This window comes from Episyrphus balteatus, chromosome 4, assembly GCF_945859705.1.
Source record: "Episyrphus balteatus chromosome 4, idEpiBalt1.1, whole genome shotgun sequence".
Taxonomy (NCBI): Eukaryota; Metazoa; Arthropoda; class Insecta; order Diptera; family Syrphidae; genus Episyrphus; species Episyrphus balteatus.
This window is the reverse complement of record NC_079137.1, coordinates 10,612,951-10,637,439: the sequence shown is the minus strand read 5'-3', so window position 1 is coordinate 10,637,439 and position 24,489 is coordinate 10,612,951. Positions and strand designations below refer to the sequence as shown.

The following is a 24,489-nucleotide window of genomic DNA, read 5'->3' as shown; positions in this document are numbered from 1 at the left end:
ATTGAATTTAAAAAATAAACTCTTCTATAATCGTCGTTTCACAATGTACCGTATACTTGGGTACAGTTGTTTCGAGGTCGATTATGTCACAAATCTTGTATGTTGGATAAAGTAAGACCATTATCGAAAGTCAATACATACCTTCATTTGTAAATTGACTCAAATTAACCAGAATTTCAATTTCCTTATCATCACATTGACACACAACACATATGTCAAGAAACTATGAGGAGCCTAAGCTAAGGCACACACATAATGTTATCCATTAATAGCTTTCTGCAGTTTAATTCATTTCTCAATCGAAACGTCTATTTGCTGATTGAATGGTATGCCACCACCAAAACCAACATCGGAAATTGCGGTTTACCCACATTTTGCTGTAAAGGGAAAGGTATCGTGTCGGTCGTATAGGTAAACTATTTTGTCCTTTGCTTGAGGTGCATCTTTGACTGGCTGGATGAGAGAGAAAAATAGGTCAACGATAAAATGGAAAGAGTGGATGGTGCAATAATCCTTTACATTTTTTTTTTTCTTTCATTTTCATGTAGTTTTGAGAATTGGGACTTTACGAAAGAAATGGAAAAAAATGGAATCAAGGGATTTTTTTAATTTCAGAAACATCCGCTTAAAATCGATATTTTTCAAGAGAATCCCAACAACGGAACAGAAAACGAGTGATGACTCAAAAGTGATTTTTCAACATCAAGCTTCAAATATGGAACTTCGAAATCCAACTCTCAATTTTACCAATCATTGATCTCAAACATGAACCATAAAACACTCATCTTCAATTACCTTTTAAAAATAATAAAATCGATAATTTCTAAAGCAATCAAACATCGAGAATTGTTCTTCGATTATCGAAATTGAAGTTCGAACCTTTTGAAAGTGGAATTCAATTGTTAGATCAAACCTTACAACATGGACATTCTGACGAATTTTGCCATCTTTCACGTATTACATCGACTTTCGAAAATGAGACCATTTTTCGAAAATCAAACATTTTTTCGAAATCATTTTTCGAAAGTCTTACCTCAACCATTAATTAATCTGACGAATTTTGCCATCTTTCACGTTTTACATCGAACTTCGAAAATGGAACCATTTTTCGTAAATGAAATAATTTTTTGAAAATCTTACTTCAACCATTAATTAATTTTCGATGGAAGAAGTTGCATTTGAAGCTCATATCAACCCTGGTGAACATTTTTGCCTTTAAATGTCCAAACATCAAACCACAACCAGTTGTTAACATTTGGAAGGACCCAATTCGATTTTTGACTACACTCCTCCAAAGCTTACATATATGTCATTATTTTCGAATTCATAATAATTTGTCAAAAAAACTTCTTCTTCTGTCAGAAAAATTTTATAGTCTCATAATTTTTTTGGGGGGGAGGAAAAAAGACAGGATACAAGAAAAACGTGTTCGAATCAATCTCAATCATGACCTACAAAAGTTGCAAGTTGCTTGAGCTGCTGCTGTTGCTGATGATGAAGAAATTGAATCATTATTGCGATTATTTATTCCAGCACGATTGAATTATTAAGCCTTTGCAATTAATATCACATTAAATCAAGTCACGAGTGAAAGGAAACTACAGGAAGAGGACTATACCATACCGACCGACACGACCGGAGAAATAGGAGGATCCTGTGTGTATGTGTGTGTTAAGAGTCCATCTTGAATATGACGAGAGAAATATAAAATAATTACTGTGATCCTGATTGTCATTAATTTCTCGTTAGCAGAAATTCCAATTTGTTTCGTTGGCCTAAAGCATAGTCAGTCAGTGTGGTAGGAAAAGCATCTTCCGCGCCGTACCGCCATCCACCATCACTGCGATAGAAATGACAACTTGTATACATATACTGATTACAAATGAGGGCTTTAATTTAGTGACGCAGTGGGTGGTCTGACAGCGAACATAACCACACAATTGTCACATTCTCCCATAATCAAACCACGCGTACCAAACTTCACTCCACTCCAACTCATCATCTCATTCATTCTCCAACCCTCACTCGCCCTATCCCTTATGTGGTCCTGACACATTTTCAGCAAAGTGATTTGATAATATCCTTATGGGAATTGAGGGTTTTTTTTTTGGAATATTTCGGGTGAGCTGATGAAGCTGCTGCCAAGGTGGAAAGTGTTTTGATTTTGCTGATGATACAAGTTTCGAGCAACTTTATTTTTGGCAAACGACCGACTATCGCCGCCGACACGAAAGAAACTGTTGATTGCTTTGGTTGGTTGTTTTTCTTTTTTATTTTTTCTTTTTTTATTTGTTTGCTGTGCCTACCTGGAAGAATTTGGCTCAGGAAGACATCAAGAGGTCATTAAGCGAGGTACGGTTAAGTGATAGCGTGTCAGTGTCTATTTGCAAGTCTAGCAGCATGGAAGATATATCTATACCCCACTCGGCAAATATTTATGGCATGGTACTTATCTTAAGTGGAATACCCAATTACCATTGCTTGCAGAAAGTAGGGAATATCAGATTGGATATAATAACCTAGGCTAAAGATTTCATTAAAATATGTCTTTTTTGGGGAAATTTTTGGTGGACTTAAAAAAGATGTGGGGACAATAAAGGTTTGTACTTGAATACAATTTTAAGGGAATTGATTTTTGCAGATGGAATTCCTATCCAAAAGTACATAAAAGGACAACATTTTTTGACGTGATAACGTCTTATAAGTCGATGAACCATGGCAGTGGCAGCATCCACGAAAAAGTGATGCCATTTTCTCCCGTTCCACCTGAAATTCTAAGCAGTGCGGCATAATTTCAATTCAAAATTAATAAAATGCACGACTGGGTCGCACATACTTGCTCTTGTAGTTCAAAGTATCTTTATCTTAAATACCTATTGGAAATTAAAGATTTTGTTCAGTGTCGAGAAAAAAAAATTAAAAAAAATCGAAAGTTAAAAAAATCCATAATTAAAAAAAAAAAATTTCAAAAACTTTTTTTTAAATTTTTTTTTGTTTACATTTTACACTTCAAAATGATGTCTTAAAATTTTGAATAAAATTGACTTGTGCTTTGATCAAGTATATGAACTTAAAAAATGTCAATTTTTGAAAAATGGCAACGCCATATTTCCGTTCTCCGAATTATTTAAGAAAAACTAAAAACGCAGTTTTGTTAGAATCAATAAGAGTATAACGTACACCAAATTTAATCAAAATCGTTAGAGCCGTTTTCGAGAAAATTGCAATACCTCGAAAACGGTATATGGGAGGTATGCGTTAAAAAAGAGATATTGAAAAACTAAAAAAAAAAAGGACCTAGGGTATTACGCAAAAATCATCTGTACGAAGTTTCAAGTAAATCCATCCATCCGTTTAGGCCCTAACTTGATGTACAGATGGACGCACAGACGCACAGACCGACGACGGACGGCATGACGAAAACCAAACATATAGGTTATGGTCATGCGCATGCATGTGCAAAAAATTGGTACTCTAAAATGATTTTTGACTGAATAACGGGAAAAACAATTTTTTTGTCTCAAGTTTTTTGACCGTGAATGGAATTTATGTTTGCAAATAAATAATAGGGAGGACTATATTTGCCGAAAATTTCAATTGATTTCGTATTCACAATTTTGATATAATGGTAAAATAAAGTTCTATTTTTCAACACGCTCTATCTTTTGATCTAGAGCACATACATAAATGATTTAGCTTTATTGAGTATAATGATTGATTGACCTTTCATTTAATATATCACACACATAACGGTACATTTACTACAAGCTACACAATGTTAAATTAAAAAACTTCAGAAACACCTCTAAACACCTGTGGAGGTCTGTTGCCCATGACTAGTCACCATAATCTCAGTTTGAAATTCCGACATGGTGGGCTTTAAAAAATTCAAATTTTTTTTGTAGGTATCGTAGAAATATGACTGAAGAGTCATTTAAAAGTTGAAATAATAAGCTCTCAGATGATATAAAATTTATTATAGATTGTCAAATAAAAAAATGAATTTAATGGTGTTAGAAAAAAAAAGTTTGATTTTTTTTTTTCAGGAAAAATTATTGTTTTCAATAAATTATGTTTATACCTTTTACCTTTTATTCTTTAGAAGAAATATTAAACTTTTTAATAGTGTAAAGCTTTTAGATTATTATCTTATAAATTTTTTTACAAGAAAGTTGACAAATAAATAATTTTTAGATAATTTTTATTAACAACCTGTTTTCTTATGACCTTATCACGTAAAATTACACTGGCCAACAATTTTCAACATCACATTAAAATCACATACATTTTTTTCTAGGAGCTCTATTTTTTTGAAATATTTTAGTTTTCCACATTTTGGTGGTTATTTCGTACTTATTTTAAAGTTATGCTTATTTTAACTGTTTGTTACCATTTTTGCACTTGGGTTCACTTAGCCTAAAAATCACACTGGTTGTTTTCTAGGAGCTCTATTTTTTTAGATATTTTAATTTTTCATATTTTTGGACTAGTTTCATGCTATTTTTTTTTAGATTTTATTATTTTTAAAATTTTGTTGGAAAAATTTTTTTCGAATGTAATGAATTTCGGCTCAGCAAGTAAAATAAAAATACAAATCAAAATTTCTTAAATAAGAACAAATTAAACAAAAAAAAAATTGTATGAATTTCTATGCCTTTTCATGTATGAATAATTTAGAAACTAGAGCTGCTAGAAAAAAACTAATGTTATTTTTGGAATCAGCAACCTTAATTTAATAAGAAACTATTGGTGATTAATAAGAAATGATTGGTTTGTTAGGCAGTGTTATCTCCCGTAAACCGACTTTACAGACAACCACTTTTTTAGAAGATTTAAAAAAAAAATCCAAGATGAACCCCTTGTCGAAAAAAATACATTTTCAAAATTTACAGATACGAGTTCGCAATGAACTCGTACAAAAATTACAAATTTTTTGTTTGGGGATTTTTGAGAAAAAATCAAGGTTATCCCCTTGTCGAAAAAAAATCATTTTTTAAAAATTTCCCCCAAATCCATCGAGTGAGACATCAAAAGAAATGTCTCTTCAAACTCTATTAATATGTGAAACCCAAATTTATATTCGAGGTCTGGTTGCAGAGTTATTTGAATCCAAATTATGTTTTGTTTTCTTAACTGCGGAACAGATATCTTCAGCTCCAAGTACCGAAACAAGTTTTGTTTTCACAGTCAATTTAGGTACAAAAATTACAAATACTTTTTATTTTGAGATTTTCGAAAAATAAATCCAAAAGGTCGAAAGTAAAATGCAGTTTCAAAAATTTCATCCAAATCCATCGAGTGAAACATCAAAAGGAAGGTTCTTTATGCTCTATTAATGTGTGAAACCCAAATTTTCGTTTGAGGTCTATTTGCAGAGTTATTTTAATCCAAATATGTTTTTTTTTGGTCTTAAATGCTAAAGCAAATATCTTCGAAACCAATTCCAGAAACAAGTTGCTAAAAGCTCCTTTTCTAGTCTCTTAATGAGAGCTATGGAGCCATAGCACATTTCTATAATCGATTCTTCTTAAATCGTTTCAAGACAAATACAAACAATTTTCCCACAAGAGGCATTAATAACGCTAAAATTCAAATACATTTTGAAATCGTATACAGTTTCATTTCCTATAACTTTTTTTTTCATTTGAAGTTCTCAATTATTTCGCATATAGAAACTAGAACACACAACCCAAAACAAACTAAACTCTCCTTCCGCAGAAAATCAATCCACATCAATCCCCAAACTTCATGCAAATTAATCAAAAAAAAAAAAAAAAAAATACTGAAATTGCCAATAATCCACCACCGCACCAATATCCTTCAACAGAAATAGAGAAATGATTCTGTTAGAAGTGCTCCAAAACGTCAGAAATGAAACTTGCATAGGTCGACGGTATCTCTCTCTATCTTCAATATCGCATTCAGAGGAATTCCCAAATGAAGCAATCAAAAATTCGATGTAATAAAAATGCTGCAAATGCAATAGCCGACTGAATCGAATCCATCTCCATTCTCTGGTGTTTTCGCCTTAGCAAAGCAAGAAGACATACGAAACCAGGCAAAGCATCACAAAGAAGAAAATAACAAAAATTCCATCGAATGCGGAAATATACCGAATAAGCAAAGGATGCGACGAATAGTCATGGTTCTTCTGGTTTATAAAGTTGGAGAGGGTAAACAGTCCAGGAGCGGATTTACTTGCCTCAACAAAAAATTTCTTTAACGAAGGAACTTATTCAAAATATTCCGAAACACTCAATATTCTTTCGTCTTTCTACCGGAAGGTTTATCGGTTAATTGACCTCTAGCGGAGTTTTGAAGAACTAAAATGTGAACCACCAGGAGCGGATTTACTTGCAAGACTTAGCGGTTTATCAACACAAAATTTATTTAACGAAGGAACTTACTCAAAATGTTCGGAAACACTTTATATTTTTAGTCCTTCTATCGGGAGGTATTTTCTGAATATCTAGCGGAAAATTGAAGAACTAAAATAGGAGTCACCAGGAGCGGATTTACTTGTAAAACTTAGCGGTTCATCAACACGCAATTTATTTAACGAAGGAACCTACTCAAAATGTTCGGAAACACTCAATATTCTTTTGCCCTTCTACCGGGAGGTTTTATCTGATTTTATTGACCTCTAGCGGAATCTTGCAGAACTAAAATAGCAATCACCAGGAGCGGATTTACAAGCAAATATTAGTGGTTCCTCAACACAAAATTTTTTTACCTAAGGAAATTACTGAAAATGTTCCAAAACACTCAATATTCTTTGGTCCTTCTGATTATTGACCTCTAGCGGAATCTTGAAGAACTTAAATGGGAATCTCCAGGAGCGGATTTACTTGCGAAACTTAGTGGTTTCTCAACCCAAAATTTCTTTAGCGAAGGAACTTATTCAAAATATTCCGAAACACTCAATAATTTTGGTCCTTTTACCGGGAGGTTTTGTCTGATCATTGACCTCTAGCGGAATCTTGAAGAACTAAAATGGAAGAGAGTTGAGTCTCTCCATAATATTAACAATAGATAAAAAACGCTTGGTCCTTTACTACCAGGCAAATAAACGTTCGAGTCACTCTCATGCAAAGTTCAAGTTCTTCCTCGATACGACCCTGGTTTTGAACTACTGTTGGGAGTTTTACAGGAAACCATAGAATCGGAATGCATATAATACATCTAGTTCCTTCCAAACTTGGCTCGTTGACACGCTAAAGAATTCGATTCTATTCCATAAAGGACCTAGAAGCGATGACTGATGAGTGTGGGGATGTTTTTTTTTGGGAATTTTATATTTGCCTCATCGCTTGTCTCTTTCCCCTGGAGGCTTAAATTGTAGTTGGAAATACACCTTTCTTTGGTATACTGGTGTGCTGTTTCATCTTTCTTCTCTTTAGACCATGAAATTGTAGAGGGATATGGTCGCTGGGAGAAACATTGAACTGTGTTGGAATTCAATTGTGATGGTGGAATACACCATCATGATGGTTCATGGGACTTGTTAATCCTTCGGTTTTTCTTCAATTTTTTTTTTCTATTCTTCCTGTCATACTTGTTCGTTCGCACAATTGCATGATGTTGTAGTACGATATTGAAGATATGCATCCTCCTTGTTGTCTTGCTTAATCCACTAAGGATGGAGACTTCATAGCTTTATTTTTCTTCTTTCTATGGTATGGATGCAACTTCCCTTATAGCAACACAGGTTTTTAAGATGAACAAGAAGAATGTTCTTCTATTATTTTCTGTGTAAGTGAGGAATTTGTGACGCGCCGAAGAGGATAAAAAAAAAGAAGAAGATTTAAGATGAAATAAAGCTGCAGAAAAATGTGAGACGCATCTGGGAGATTTTATTAAGCGAATGAGGTTAAATGCGGTTTGGTTATTGAATTGAAGTCGGAAAAGCTTTTTAAAAGGATTTAAGGGAAAATTAGTGTTGTGTTTTATTGTTTGGAACAGAAATTGTAAATTTATTTAGCTCTATACAACGGCTATTCTGGGTCACCAAGGATACTCGTCCTGTTCAATTGTTCATCAGAGCTAATACGCTAATATGTTCTTTACAACTCAATGTTATAAATTTATTACATGTCTCATGGGACATGTCGCAAGTTTGAAGAAAATCACATTTCAAAATGTTTAAATCGTCATATCTCCTTAACGGAGCGTCTAAACACCCCCAAACTTGCCAAATTCAAAATTCTCTAAAAACAAAACTACAAGTCCAAAACTTATAGAAAATACATTTTTGTGCTCCGTGAGTCGATATCCTTCGCATACAATTCAATTGGAGTTGAAAAATTCACGTTTGAAGAAAATCACATTTCAAAATGTTTAAATCGTCATATCTCCTTAACGGAGCGTCTAAACACCCCCAAACTTGCCAAATTCAAAATTCTCTAAAAACAAAACTACAAGTCCAAAACTTATAGAAAATACATTTTTGTGCTCTGTGAGTCGATATCCTTCGCATACAATTCAATTGGAGTTGAAAAATTCACGTTTGAAGAAAATCACATTTCAAAATGTTTAAATCGTCATATCTCCTTAACGGAGCGTCTAAACACCCCCAAACTTGCCAAATTCAAAATTCTCTAAAAACAAAACTACAAGTCCAAAACTTATAGAAAATACATTTTTGTGCTCCGTGAGTCGATATCCTTCGCATACAATTCAATTGGAGTTGAAAAATTCACGCTTGAAGAAAATCATTTCAAAATGTTTAAGTCGTCATATCTCCTTAACGGAGCGTCTAAACACCCCCAAACTTGCAAAATTCAAAATTCTCTAAAAACAAAACTACAAGTCCAAAACTTACAGAAAATACATTTTTGTGGTCTGTAAGTCGATATCTTTCGCATAAAAGTCAATTGGAGTTGAAAAATTCACGTTTGAAGAAAATCACATTTAAAAATGTTTAAATCGTCATATCTCCTTAACGGAGCGTCTAAACACCCCCAAACTTGCAAAATTCAAAATTCTCTAAAAACAAAACTACAAGTCCAAAACTTATAGAAAATACATTTTTGTGCTCTGTGAGTCGATATCTTTCGCATAAAAGTCAATTGGAGTTGAAAAATTCACGTTTGAAGAAAATCACATTTCAAAATGTTTAAATCGTCATATCTCCTTAACGGAGGGTCTAAACACCCCCAAACTTGCAAAATTCAAAATTCTCTAAAAACAAAACTACAAGTCCAAAACTTATAGAAAATACATTTTTGTGCTCTGTGAGTCGATATCTTTCGCATAAAAGTCAATTGGAGTTGAAAAATTCACGTTTGAAGAAAATCACATTTCAAAATGTTTAAATCGTCATATCTCCTTAACGGAGCGTCTAAACACCCCCAAACTTGCAAAATTCAAAATTCTCTAAAAACAAAACTACAAGTCCAAAACTTATAGAAAATACATTTTTGTGGTCTGTAAGTCGATATCTTTCGCATAAAAGTCAATTGGAGTTGAAAAATTCACGTTTGAAGAAAATCACATTTCAAAATGTTTAAATCGTCATATCTCCTTAACGGAGGGTCTAAACACCCCCAAACTTGCAAAATTCAAAATTCTCTAAAAACAAAACTACAAGTCCAAAACTTATAGAAAATACATTTTTGTGCTCTGTGAGTCGATATCTTTCGCATAAAAGTCAATTGGAGTTGAAAAATTCACGTTTGAAGAAAATCACATTTCAAAATGTTTAAATCGTCATATCTCCTTAACGGAGCGTCTAAACACCCCCAAACTTGCCAAATTCAAAATTCTCTAAAAACAAAACTACAAGTCCAAAACTTATAGAAAATACATTTTTGTGCTCTGTGAGTCGATATCCTTCGCATAAAATTCAATTGGAGTTGAAAAATTCACGTTTAAAGAAAATCACATTTCAAAATGTTTAAATCGTCATATCTCCTTAACGGAGCGTCTAAACACCCCCAAACTTGCAAAATTCAAAATTCTCTAAAAACAAAACTACAAGTCCAAATGTTATAGAAAATACATTTTTGTGCTCTGTGAGTCGATATCCTTCGCATAAAATTCAATTGGAGTTGAAAAATTCACGTTTAAAGAAAATCACATTTCAAAATGTTTAAATCGTCATATCTCCTTAGCGGAGGGTCTAAACACCCCCAAACTTGCAAAATTCAAAATTCTCTAAAAACAAAACTACAAGTGCAAAACTTATAGAAAATACATTTTTGTGGTCTGTAAGTCGATATCTTTCGCATAAAAGTCAATTGGAGTTGAAAAATTCACGTTTGAAGAAAATCACATTTCAAAATGTTTAAATCGTCATATCTACTTAACGGAGCGTCTAAACATCCCCAAACTTGCAAAATTCAAAATTCTCTAAAAACAAAACTACAAGTCCAAATGTTATAGAAAATACATTTTTGTGCTCTGTGAGTCGATATCCTTCGCATAAAATTCAATTGGAGTTGAAAAATTCACGTTTAAAGAAAATCACATTTCAAAATGTTTAAATCGTCATATCTCCTTAGCGGAGGGTCTAAACACCCCCAAACTTGCAAAATTCAAAATTCTCTAAAAACAAAACTACAAGTCCAAAACTTATAGAAAATACATTTTTGTGGTCTGTAAGTCGATATCTTTCGCATAAAAGTCAATTGGAGTTGAAAAATTCACGTTTGAAGAAAATCACATTTCAAAATGTTTAAATCGTCATATCTACTTAACGGAGCGTCTAAACATCCCCAAACTTGCAAAATTCAAAATTCTCTAAAAACAAAACTACAAGTGCAAAACTTATAGAAAATACATTTTTGTGGTCTGTAAGTCGATATCTTTCGCATAAAAGTCAATTGGAGTTGAAAAATTCACGTTTGAAGAAAATCACATTTCAAAATGTTTAAATCGTCATATCTACTTAACGGAGCGTCTAAACATCCCCAAACTTGCAAAATTCAAAATTCTCTAAAAACAAAACTACAAGTCCAAAACTTATAGAAAATACATTTTTGTGGTCTGTGAGTCGATATCCTTCGCATACAGTTTAATTGGAGTTTGTTTATATTAGACTTTTCTCAAAGGACATGTCTCAAAACTCAGCTTTTCAAACCAAAAGTTCTGTCTAAACATGGATCCCAAGATATCTGCTTTCAAGTGACCATTTTATTCGAAATAAACACAATGCAATCTGTTTAACAGCAATTTATTAGCTGATTACTTTGCTCCTTCCATCTACCTTCAATATTTCAGTAAATCATAACAAAGACTTTGAGGATAAAAACGCATCCATCTCTTATAAAAAAAAATAGAAAACAATTGACAATTATTTTTAGCCTCCTCGTGAGAATGAGTCATCATGATGACTGAATTCAAGTCACTACCACCTTCACTCATTTAATTGCACAAAACTCATCACATTCGTTTGATCCTTTTTTGCTTCTATTCATCACTCGCTTCCAGACTCAATAATAATAATCACGATGACGATGATGATGGTTACCTATCTATAAAGAATCCGCAATTGTTTCCCTGCAACAATCGTACAAATAGGACGAAGACATAGGCAATGCGGCAGCAAAGGGTTTCGTTATATATTTTTTTTTCACCGGAGTGAATTCTATTGTTCGGGAGGTAACAATAGGCTCGGTCAGGTAACATCATCGTCATCTACATCATCGTAGTCGTCATCAGGAATAGCTATAACAGGAGCAGGAGTATCATCATCGTCATCAGTTGTTGTGAAATGATTCAAACTTGAAGATATAGTTATGCATTGAATAGAGCTTGGTCATGCTACTGTAGAACATTCGGTAAGCGAATGAAGGTATTATAGTTCGCATGCATAACATTCATAAGGACTCAGAGTCTATCTCTGTGTAGTGGAACTCCAACCTTAGAGTAGATACCTAGTTGGTGATGTGTGGCAAGAATAGATTTTTGTACATCATGTTTACGAGACGCTACTCTTGGATGTAGCTTTTGGAATTATTTCTCAGTCAATGACTTTACAAGCTTCATACAGAAACAAATGTAATTTTTCTGATGGGATCTCCTTCAAGGGTCGAGTATGAGTACAGAGAGTTGGGTGTACCCATCTGTATTTTTTTTTTTTTTTTTTTTGTTATTGTTCCTATTTCAACCTATATATTTCTACCCAATATTTCTACCCAATGATTCTGCTCTCTTTGGCAAACAAAGTTCAACAAAATAAGAGGCTTTGCGGAAGTCCAACTACCACATAACTTGCCCCTGTTGTGCATGTAGATGAGAGAAATAGGGAAGTGAGTTGTTGTTGAAGTTCTTCAAAAAATACTATCAATTCTTTCAGAATAGAAAAGCTCTCTTCGGTAACAATGAATCAAAACCTTTAACCTTATTGTTTGTGTTGCAAAGCAGCTTAACGATTTATTCGAATAAAAACAAAAAAAACCAAAGACCCTGGCAAACAGATTTGTAAAAGGAAGTTAAACTTAAATTTACATATATTTATGTTGCATGTGGGAGTAGATTTCTTCAGAATTTTCAGTTAACTGAATAATGTCTGTGTTTTTGAAAATTCTTGACACTGTAAAATTTTTGAGGGATGTTGCTTTTTGGTCTTCCTGTTATGGGTATATCTTGTTGAACTTCAAGTCCATGCATTGTTTGGTTTTTCATGTTGGGCAATTTCAAGAAGTTTTAACTATTTAACACTAACTTTATAGTTATTGATCCTTGAAATTCAAGAATTGATTAAAAAAGGAGTTAAAGCTGGTTTGTGCCGACCGACACTATATTTAAACCCCTTTGAATTGTGTCAAAATTAAAAAAGGGAATAAGTAACAATATTCAAATTTGATGGTTTTTGTTAATTTTAGTCCTGGAATGCAAGTTTTTGGCAAAAAAAAAAAAATAATTTCAAACAATGGTCATCAGCTCGAAAACGGCTTCTTCGATTTAAAAAAAAAAATATTTGCACGAATGCAAGAATGGAAGGGATTTGCAATTTTCAGTCGAGATGCAACCATTTGTCATGAGATGACTTTTGTCAATTCTTTGGAAGAGGCAGTTTCCCAACAACAAAAAAAATTCCTAGATGTCCGCTGATGAATTTGAACCCAGAACCTCTGGCGTTGCCGTCTATCCCTCTAACCAAGTGCAATAGAACCGATACCAAATTATTTTTCTACTGAATTTCAACACCAAGAAATTCGAACCTCTTTATTCTATCAAAAATTTTAAATAGCTATATTGACAAAAGCTGAGTGGTCCTCTGTGTCCTGATTTTCCTTCTTGACTTTTGCAAGCAAAAACAAGTAGGTACCTACTTACAAAAAATGAATAAATGCAAGCTAATCATTAAATAAAACTTGTGCAACTACTTTGCACTACTGCCTTGCCGACACATTAAAGCTTAATTTAACATTATTTCAACATTTTATGAATCTCTGCTAAGCTTTGACACAAACCAAGCTTTTAATATGAAAAACTATGTACACTTCGTAGAGAGATTCTCTCTATTCATAACTGCAAACCAAAAGTTTTTTTTCGAGGTCTGGTTGCTGAGTTATTTCCAATTGAAATATTTATTTTTCTAACATTCGGAACAGGGTTAAAACCTTGCTCCGATCGGAGCAAATTTGCTCCACTTTTGAGGGAAAAAAATAATCTACTCCAACGCTCCGCTTTTTCAGGATTTACTCCACTTTTTCCACACAGAAAAATTGTTTCTTGAACTAACTTTGCTAACCATATTGGAATGTTTTAAATCGAAATTGTATTTATTTTAGAATTGCAAACACATTTTTGAACCACCACTTGCATTAATGAGGCTAATAAAACAATATAATTTGGTCCAAGGTGAATTTATCACAAAATAGTTCCTTTTTATGAATTGAATTGACTTTAATTTAAGACTTATAATTATTTTTTATTAAAAAAACGTTCCTAAAAGGTACACAGAGAAAAATATGACCCGCTAAAAACTAACAGATTGCCATATTGTTTTACCGTCCATACATTTCATAAGGAAATCTTATTAAAATCAACGATTAATAAGGTTTTATTAAGGAGATTTCTTATTATTTTTATAGAGAAAATCTTATTAAAATTTGACTAAAAATTTGATTTTTTTTGCAACTTAGCAGTAGAACAAAAATCGCGATCAATATTTTCATGGCAGGTTGGTTCAGGTGGTAAGGTGGGCGACTAATGATTTGAAGTCTCCAGTTCAATTCCCAGCCTGGTCATCGTTTTTTTTATTTTTTTGCAGATTTTAAAACAATAAGGAAAACCCGATTGTTTTAATAAGGTTTCCTTCTTGGATGAAAACCATAGAGAAATCTTATTGTTTTTGTTCTATTTTATGTGGTCTATTTTTCTCAGTGTAAAGATTTTTTTTTTTGTTTCAAATCTACTCCGGAAATTTTGCATTTGCTCCACTTTTTTTTCAAATTTGCTCCAAAATTTCATAAACGAAGTTCGAACCCTGATTCGGAAGCAGATATTTTCGGAACAAAGTCGCGAAGAATTATGGTTTACAGATACGATTATATGTAAACAATACAATATGTAAACAAGTTACAAATTTATTTTTTTTCGGATTTTTGACAAAAAGTCGAGGTTAAAAAAAATACATTTTCAAAAGTTTTCTCTAAATCCATCGAGTGAGGCATCAAAAGAAAGATTCAAAAAAGATTCAAAACCAAAAGTTTTTTCTAGCTCTAGTTGCAACTGCTTTAGGCGACCAAGTCGAAAAATAAAAATATTCAAAATGAAAAACAAAAAATCTTTTTTCGCTCCATAAAAAAAAAGTTCATTTTTAAGAAACTAAAAAAAAAAGAAATCAATAAGTCGAATACATTATGTATTTTATGTATGTATTTGTATATGTATTAATTGTATAAGCACAAGTGATAAAAATTTAAGAATAAATAAAAAAAAACTTTTTAAAAAATGCTTACCTACTTTTGTAAATGAGACTATGAAGATTTCAATTGTGTTTAAAATAAAAAAAAAAACAAAATAAAACTTTAGCTAGATAAAACTATTATTTTATCATATTCATTCATTTTTTGTTTCCAACAAAAGTGTATTAAAAATATTTAACGAATATTAAAAATGGTGATGAAGTTATGATAAATTAATATTTTTAATACAATATAGCTCAGGGAAATTAGTCAAAATATGGGCATGAAATCGCATTTTTCGCGGGACAAAATTTTTTTCATGGAATGTGTTCGGGTGGTTGTCCTTATCATAAAAGTCAATTTGTTGGGAAAATTGGAGGTTGGGAACAGCCACCATCTTGGAAAAGAGATTGGTATCGTTTTTATTGAATAGCTCCATTGTTATTCATTTTAACAGAAAATGACAAAGGTAGGACTTATTAACAATAAAATTATCTAAAAATTGATATACAAAAAAATTCCGTGAGTTGATTAAATAAAATTTTATAGTTGGTCAAAGTGCGGGTTTATATCGCAAGGTTGGGACAAAATGACATTTTTTCATATATCTGACGAACTTTTGATTTGTTTGGATAATTCTTCAAGAATGAATTATAGTACTTATAATTACCTATAAAATGAGCCCACAATCGTTATTGTAACCATCGTATTGTAGAAATAATCTAACTCCGAAACTCTCCATGTACTAGTCAAAAGTGAGAAAAAAGCTAGTTTTTTGCTAGTAGGCCGAGACAATTTTGGGAGTAGAGGTATAACCAAAATATAAGTACGCAGTTTTGCAGCCATACTCGTGTTTATGTCGATTTCAAAGGTCTAACAACTCTAATTTTGGGCTTTATACGGTTTTTGGGGGGTTAAATAACGTAAGTTTTCCAGTTAACGTGAATGGGCTAAATTTATACTATTTGAAATTATAAATATACAAGCTGATGCTCTATCATTTTTCCTAAATCTGGACACCCCAATCTTGAGGATGTGACCAATAGAACTCAAGATATAAGCCGTTTATACGATTATGTTTTAGAGGCTTTTTTGTTTCGATTTTTGTTTGTTTATTTGAATTGAAAAGCCTGATATAGTTAGTTAAAAAAGCTTATATCGTGAGTTCTATTAACCGCATAGCCGAGATTGAGGTGTCCAGATTTAGGAAAAATGATAGAGCATCAGCTTGTATATTTATAATTTCAAATAGTATAAATTTAGCCCATTCACGTTAACTGGAAAACTTACGTCATTTAACCCCCCAAAAACCGTATAAAGCCCAAAATTAGAGTTGTTAGACCTTTGAAATCGACATAAACACGAGTATGGCTGCAAAACTGCGTACTTATAATTTGGTTATACCTCTACTCCCAAAATTGTCTCGGCCTACTAGCAAAAAACTTGCTTTTTTCTCACTTTTGACTAGTACATGGAGAGTTTCGGAGTTAGATTATTTCTACAATACGATGGTTACAATAACGATTGTGGGCTCATTTTATAGGTAATTATAAGTACTAAAATTCATTCTTGAAGAATTATCCAAACAAATCAAAAGTTCGTCAGATATATGAAAAAATGTCATTTTGTCCCAACCTTGCGATACAAACCCGCACTTTGACCAACTATAAAATTTTATTTAATCAACTCACGGAATTTTTTTGTATATCATTTTTTAGATAATTTTATTGTTAATAAGTCCTACCTTTGTCATTTTCTGTTAAAATGAATAACAATGGAGCTATTCAATAAAAACGATACCAATCTCTTTTCCAAGATGGCGGCTGTTCCCAACCTCCAATTTTCCCAACAAATTGACTTTTATGATAAGGACAACCACCCGAACACATTCCATGAAAAAAATTTTGTCCCGCGAAAAATGCGATTTAAATTACTAATTTCCCTGGGCTAATATAAATGAATTTATTTAAACTAAAAAACACAATTTTGTTTTGTTTGATATTTTTTAATAATATTTTATAGCTGTTTTATTGATTGTATATACAGGGTGTCCCACAGTCACCGCCCCAAATGAAAACCATGGATTCCTGAGGTCATTTTAAGTCGAAAAACTTAAGACGTAATTTTCTCGTTTTCGTCCCGTTTTCGAGTTACCACGGTTTTTATGATTTTTGCTCTCTTGTCCTTTAACTGGCCTTATCTTTGCCAAACTACGTTTTATTCGAAAGGTTTTTTTTACAACCAATCAACAATTTATTACAGTTTTAGTTTGTCTCAAAACTTTTTTTTCTGCGGACAACCGTTTCTCCACAATTTTGCATCAAACACAATTTTATTCGTTTTTTAAGTTGTTTTTTTACACTTTCATATCATTTAAGTCAAAAAAACACGTTAATGAGTATTAATTTTTTGTGCTTTTTATTAAAGCCCAGTTTATTTTCATAAAAAAAAAAAAGGTTTTATTTCATAAAAAAGGCTACTGAAAGTAATTAAAAAAAAATAAATAAACTGAGTGAATTAAGTCGATGGTTTTCATTTGGGGCGGTGACTGTGGGACACCCTGTATAGTGGTGGAAAAATAATTAGAAACACACTCTTTCTTTTCAAAATGTATGTATGTTCTTAATATAAATAAAAAATATTAGAAATATTTTTTAACAGAGACATTGGAAGAGCTCGATATTTTATTAAGGATCTCCTTTTTATTGCATCTCCTTTTTTTCAAATATAAGGGGCTGGTCTGTCAGGAATTGTTAAGGACGTTTTATTTTTTTTTTTTTTTTTTTTCGGAACATGTGGTATTTTTCGAGGACTGCAACTACATAAACCAACTTATAGAAATCAGTTGGTGATAGTCCTTTTTATTAATTGTACGTTTAATTAATTCACCAAGCTTTGCAAATATAAATGCTAAAAATCAAAAACAGGATAATTCTTAATAATTTTTCCTCAGTGTTTCTAATTATATTTCCACACAAAATTGGACTATATTTTAGATTTTTTGTAATATTTTGCTTTTGTTGGATAAATTCTAAAATTTTTTTCCTAAAATGTTACAAGGATTTTATCATCACTCATGTTTGCTAAAAATTTGTTAATTATTTTGTATTTATAGTAAGAAAAAAATAACATTTTGTAAACAAAGGAGAACGTTTCTAATTATTTTGCCACCACTGTATCTTTAAAATAAAGATTAAATTTATTTTATACTTAAAAACATAAATACTCTACAAAAATAGATTTAAATTGTTTTTATATACGGTTAATGTATAAGCTAAATTTAGTTATGTTGTTTTTTATCAATAAAATAAATTACTTGTTTTTTACAACAAAATATGTGAAATTAATTTTGTTTTATTTTGTTGGAAACATCTCTTTAATAAACCAAACTATTTCTCATGAAATAGAACAAAAATCCTTAATAAAGTTCTATAATTGTTGTTTAAAAAAAAACACGATTTTTTATCGTGCATACTCCTTCCTCACAAGCGGTAAGTACTCCTCCTAACACATTTGAAATAAAATTTGAAACGGCAGCCCTGGCTTAGGTTCCAAAAATCAACGAGCGCGAAATGAAAGAGAAAAATAATTACGACTCATTCACATACATATAAGTAATTATCGTCGCTCTTCGTCGTTCCTAAAAACTCATAGCAAGTCGAAGTCATACTTTTTTCCTCAGTGATTAACCAGGCGATCATAGGTCTGTTCCAGACTTTTTGTGCACTAAATTAGGCAGTCTGTCAAATTAATGAGAGTTGGGAGAGAATTCTCTCAGAAGGAAATAAAACTACGCAAGACTGCCAAAATGTCTGGAACAAGTTGAACACCATTATTCAACACAATTTCATATTTTATGCTTAATTCGATAAACATTAACACTTTTTTAATGCAAAAAACAAGTAAACGCGATTCAATTTAAAAATCACTACAATTCGATTTGTTTTCATCTTTATTTATTTGTTTGACATACGTCAACTTTTCATTTGACAGAACTCATATTTCTGCCGGAAGAAATTCTTTCGGCTTAATTTGTCAGGGTGGGGAAATTTTTTACTCTCTCGTGAGCGCTCTCTTCTACACAATTTTTGAAGTTGGGAACAGACTCTGACCAAAAATAACCAAATATTACTAAATTCGGCAGTTGCAAACTGAGTGTGGAACGGACCTCATATTAGAGAAGTAAGTTGTTTGTATGATTTATGATATTTTGTTTTTCATTTCTGACTCCTCCTTCTAGTAACTGTCTTTTTTACAGAAGAAAAAAAGCTTATAAGCTAGACTAGCTGTCAACACAAAGCCAGCCTCCATTCTTAAGCCAGAACCATAATTGGCGGATGGAGTCGGAAGCTACTGTCAATTGTTGTTGTTTTCTTTGTATTTTCGACAAGTTTTCATCCGTCGAGTGCGGTTGCGAGCGCTGTTCCCCTAGGTTTTCATCCGACGATCCGACAATTATAGTTCTGGCTTTAATCCTCTTATTTAGAAAAAAACAATTCCTTCTGCAATATTTGCTCGCCTGGTACATCATACCCACTTTCTTATAAAAATTCATCTTTTATAGCCCGATTGCGTGGCAAACAAAACAAAGGCAGGGTAAAAAAATCAATTTATGTTTTCATCCAAATCTTTCAAAAAAAAAAGTGTTTTGATCAGATAATTAAGAAGATCAAAAGAAGTGTGTTTTTGACAGATTAAGTAAATCAAAAAACGTTGACTACTTTTTTACCAATGGAAACCGCTATTTGAAAAATATTTTTTTAGAAATTTGAATTTTCATACAAAATTCTCGGTAAATTACCAGGCGACCATGTTGAAGAAGTTAGTTGATTTTATAAAATAGTATGAAACAAGTTTTGTTTATTTCTGACTCCTCCTTCTAGTAACGGATTATGAACTAGACTAGATCATGATCTATGTCTATTCTGTCAATGTTCAAGTTCAGCATTTATCGTTTATTTACTTGCTCCTCTAATTGTTATCTCTTTTCTACATATTAAATCTGCACATTATGCTAGAACCTAGTGTCACCCGTGGTTAACGGACTCATCACTTCACAAAGAAGAATGATTGAAGAGCAGAAACTTTCTTTTTCAGTTATGGTCACCTGGTATTTCATAACAATTTTGTCTTATAAATTTTTAATGAAAACGCACACTTTTTAACATTTTTGATTTTTCTAACAAATTTCATACAAAATTCTCAGTAAATTACCAGGCGACCATGTTGAAGAAGTAAGTTGATAGAATGAAATAGAATGAACCGAGAAATAAATTATAATATATTCTTATTCATTTATGACTCCTCCTTCTAACTGTTTTTTTTTACAGAAGAAGAAAAGCATCGGTCTCATGAGAAAACCTCGTAACTCCACTTTTTTTCAAAAATGACTTTTGAATGCCATTCTGTAGAAAATATGTCAGCGGAGCAACCCAGAAAATTTGGGGTCATTCCGAAAACTCTAAATAGACTTAAGATCAAATTTTGCACAGAGCGTTTCTTCCCAACTACTCTGTTGTTTGTTTACTCTTTCGTTTCGTCTCTCCTGTAAAATTTTGATTTTTGGAGTTACGAGGTTTGCTCATGAGACCGACGAAAGGCTACTTTGCTGTCTATGCAAAGCCAGAATGAACCAAGTTTTGTTTACTTCTATGCCCTGACTCCTCCTTCTAGTAACAGTCAGAAGAAAAGATTATGAACTAGACTAGCTTTGTGCTGTCTATGTTAAAAATATATTATAGCTTATTTACTTACTCCTCTTATTGTGTACAAGTTAATTTATGTAACTCTCTCTTTCTTACATTTTAGAATCAGACAAGCTAGATAAGTAGATAATGCTAGAATCTAGTCTAGTGCCGCCCTTGCTTAACGGACTCATTATGTTATAACTCCAAAGAGTTAAAGAGCAAGAGATCTTGCTTTTTTATATGGTGGCCTGGTACTTTATAGAAATGTTGTTGTATGTGAAAACAAAAGCGCAGTGTCATTTTGTTTCTCTTTTAACAACGAATTTCATACAAAATTTTCAGCAAATTACCAGGCGACGATGTTTGAGAAGTTAGTTGATTTTATAAAAAAAAAAGAATGAACCAATAAAGAAATGGAAATATTTTTTTTGTATTTATTTTTAACTCCTCCTTCTAGTAACTGTCTTTTTTACAGAAGAAGAAAAGATTATGAACTAAATATTTCTGTGCTGTCATATCTGATATTAAGAAATATTAAATGTTAGATTTAGTACTTTCAATACTTTTTGATAATCTTTTAAAGTTGTTGTATTAGAAATAAAATTGACTTTCTAAGTAAATATTTTCGGGATAACAAATTTACTATTTATTAATTTCTTTATTTAGTTTTTTTTTTTTTATTTATATTGCAACGGGAAGTACAGTTTTAATTTTTTGTTTTTTTTTTTAGGATTTTTTATGCAGCTAAATGGTTGATTAGATTACGGCTGTCGGCACCATTTTTTGTAACATTGCTCCAAAGAACGCACTCCAAAGAAAGGAGCAGCTCCAGTTTTATGACTTTGTGATGATTTGGTTTTGCGATTTGATATCCTTGTTGGTGTCTATAGAAGAAGAACATTAAAATTATTGATTATTGTGAATAAGAAATTTATAAAAATATAATAAAATAATAATTAAAGAAAACCGTTTTCAATTCATTTTTTAATTATAGTTGACTGAGATCTGAGATTTTGTTTTAAACAGGCTGTCCCAAAAGTAATGGTTCAAAGTATGTTGAGAGACCAACACAACGGCTCTCAGATTTTGGTAACTTGTTCATCCCGAATCCTTACGATTTTCGATTGAATTCAGTTCCTGTGAAATTAAAAAACAAAAAAAAAACTAATATTTTGCTTCCCCTGCCCATAATTCGAATTCAGCAAAAGAGGGTTCGTCAAAGCAAAATTGACTTTTCATTGTTATTAATCGTCACTCTATCCATCCCCATTTTCCAGACCAATTGAATTATTGCAGAATATTTACGATGCGAATGGAATTCGTGATAAGGCCAAATGTTGACTTGGGCTACCCTTCTTGAGTGTCACTTCTAACAAGCTCAATCAACAAAGCCACAGTCACAACTCTAGGTACATAAATAATAATTATAAAAAATATAACTAATAAAAAAACAATATACCAACACCCAATGTATGTATTTATTTTTTTTTTTACATTCCTAAATAATTTTATTTTCTTGCTTGAATTTTTTTGTTTTACATGATGTGTGTGTGTGTGTGTGTGTTAAATTCATAATAATAAATATTTATTATTATTATTTTTTATGTTTTATTATAATTTATACATTTTTTTGTTTGTTGTTACATATATGATTTTTACTTCCTACTTGCTATATTTAATTTATACACTTTTTATACTTAAATATAAATATATATATAATTTTTTTTTATTTATTTTTAGTTACAAGATCAACAAGCTTATTAAATAATAATAGTTTGTCTGTTCTAATTTTAAATAAATTTGTTATGTCTTTTTTTTATTTTTACTTTAATGCATGTACTTAAAGTAAAAATAATAAATTTAATAATTTAAAAATTTGATTTTCATGTTCTTTAATTTTTAATTAATATTAAATTTTGCTGATAAGTAAAAAAAAACAAGTGCTTTATTTAAGGGAAGAAAAAAAGTGTTATTGGGTGTGAATTATAAAAAAAACGTGTTTAAGAGTTAATTCTATTTTATTATTATTATTTTTTTCTTTTTCCAACACAAAATCCATCGTCATCATCGGAATAATGTTATGAATCCGTTCCTATTAAGAAATGTCATACAAATAACGATTAAAAACGGATTTATGTCATATTTTCTCATGATTCATAGCTTATTAATAGATTTTGATGGAAAATATGATAAGATAAAAAAAAACACTGTCTCCATTTTCATCTTAATGCATAATTTGTGAGTGACTTTTCTAAAGGAAGATAAACACTTAGTTATTACTTAAAAATTCTTATAATGCAAACAAATGATTTCTAGGCTGGCGATTTTCAGGGTCCGTTTCGCATCTGCAGTCAGTTTTAAGTGCTCAATCGTTGAAATATGAAGGAAAAAATGATTTATCCCCCTTTTGAAAAGACAATCTTTATGTTTTCTCTACTTCCTAATTTACATTATCTTTTTTCCTTTCTATTTTTTATTTGGTTATGTTCTTGCATTTTCTTTTCATAAGAAATCTGGATCCTGCTTTTTTATATTTATTTTTATTTGTTTTGAATTTTTTTTAATTGCTATTTTTTTTTTTTTTTTTTGCATTTATATAGTAAAAATTGTTATAAGTTGAGAATTGTAAAGATTTTTGTTGCTGTATTTATATTTCTTTACAAATGTGTATCAATAGTTTTGATTTGAAAAATTCATTTAAATGGGAGTGAAGAAGATATTTTTGTATGAATTTATATAGATACTGTTTATTAACTATTTATATATATTTGTTAATTTCCTGTTTTATTTTTGTTTATGAGGTTATATGTGTTTCATTTTATTTTTAATGTTTTTTTTCTTGTTTTTATATATTTTCTTTATAATTAAATCAAATAATTTAAATCATTAAATAATAAAAACACAATTTATCTTTCGATGCAATTGAAGTTAAATTAGAAGTTAGCAGGGCTAAAACATTATTCCTGTATTGCACTGCTTTCCTTAATGAGATGCTTTATTTTTTAAAGTCTATTAAGGAAACAACTTAAGGTAAAATTTTTACAATATCGCAAACTTGAACTTAATGATTTGGTTATTAAATGAAATGATCAGAATAAAAAAAAATGATAATCAGGATAATAGTTGGTCAAGTCCACTTCTCTATAAGTTGGATGTCTTAAGTCCATATAAATTAATGTTTGTTTAATTCTTAAATAAAATGGTAAAAATAAATTCGGGCACATAAAGCTATTAGTTAAAAAAATTCCTTTAGTTTCTAAATAAAAGCTTCTCAAAGTCATGTATAAAGCACAAATTTCAAATGGGCTTATTTTATTATTATTCTGAATGCGTCATATATCAATCCACTGGGCCAATAAAAAGGAAATATTTTACTCCTAGAAATTTGAACAATCTCTAAATTCTAAGGAGGGATACATGCCTCAAATATGTATGAGGTTAGCGCAGCTCTTAATTAAGCTTTTTTTTTTAATTTTGACCCAGCTTCTTTTTTGAGATTGCTAGCAAGTTTAAAAAAGCAAGTAGGTATCTCGAATATGTGCTGTGATTTTCTTTTTTGTGAGATGCATATTAAAACTACGATAGGAATGTAATTAGGAGGCCCATTATAATCCGGACCCGAACAATCATTCGGATATATTCAGAACCACTCTGAATGCACCACCCCACAATTGGTTTTTGACAATCAGCTCAACTTCCCAACCGAAAAATTTTTAAAAGGTGAATCAATTAATTTCTAAAAGGATAGTTCAAAAACCATAGATGAAGTCTGACAAGAATTTTCTGAGTCTTTGTTCAATTATTTCTTCAGTATTCATAGGAATGTTGTTGTCATAAGCTAAAATTAAATAAATGCTTACTTTTTCTTTACGTAACGGGCAGGTGAAGTGGTCAAACGCATTAGCAAATGCTCAAATGAGAAAAATATTTACTTGAGCGACGAC

At 31.3% G+C, this 24,489-nt stretch overlaps 1 long non-coding RNA gene across 1 annotated transcript in view; it reads left to right on the top strand.

The window, feature by feature from the left end:
* Positions 1–21,485, top strand: part of LOC129919613 (uncharacterized) — a 66,656-nt gene extending 45,171 nt beyond the window's left edge. Inside the window, exon 3 of the long non-coding RNA XR_008773097.1 lies at positions 21,276–21,485. This is a non-coding gene — a long non-coding RNA (uncharacterized LOC129919613). The remainder of the gene's footprint in view (positions 1–21,275) is intronic.
* The last annotated feature ends 3,004 nt before the right edge of the window (positions 21,486–24,489 follow it).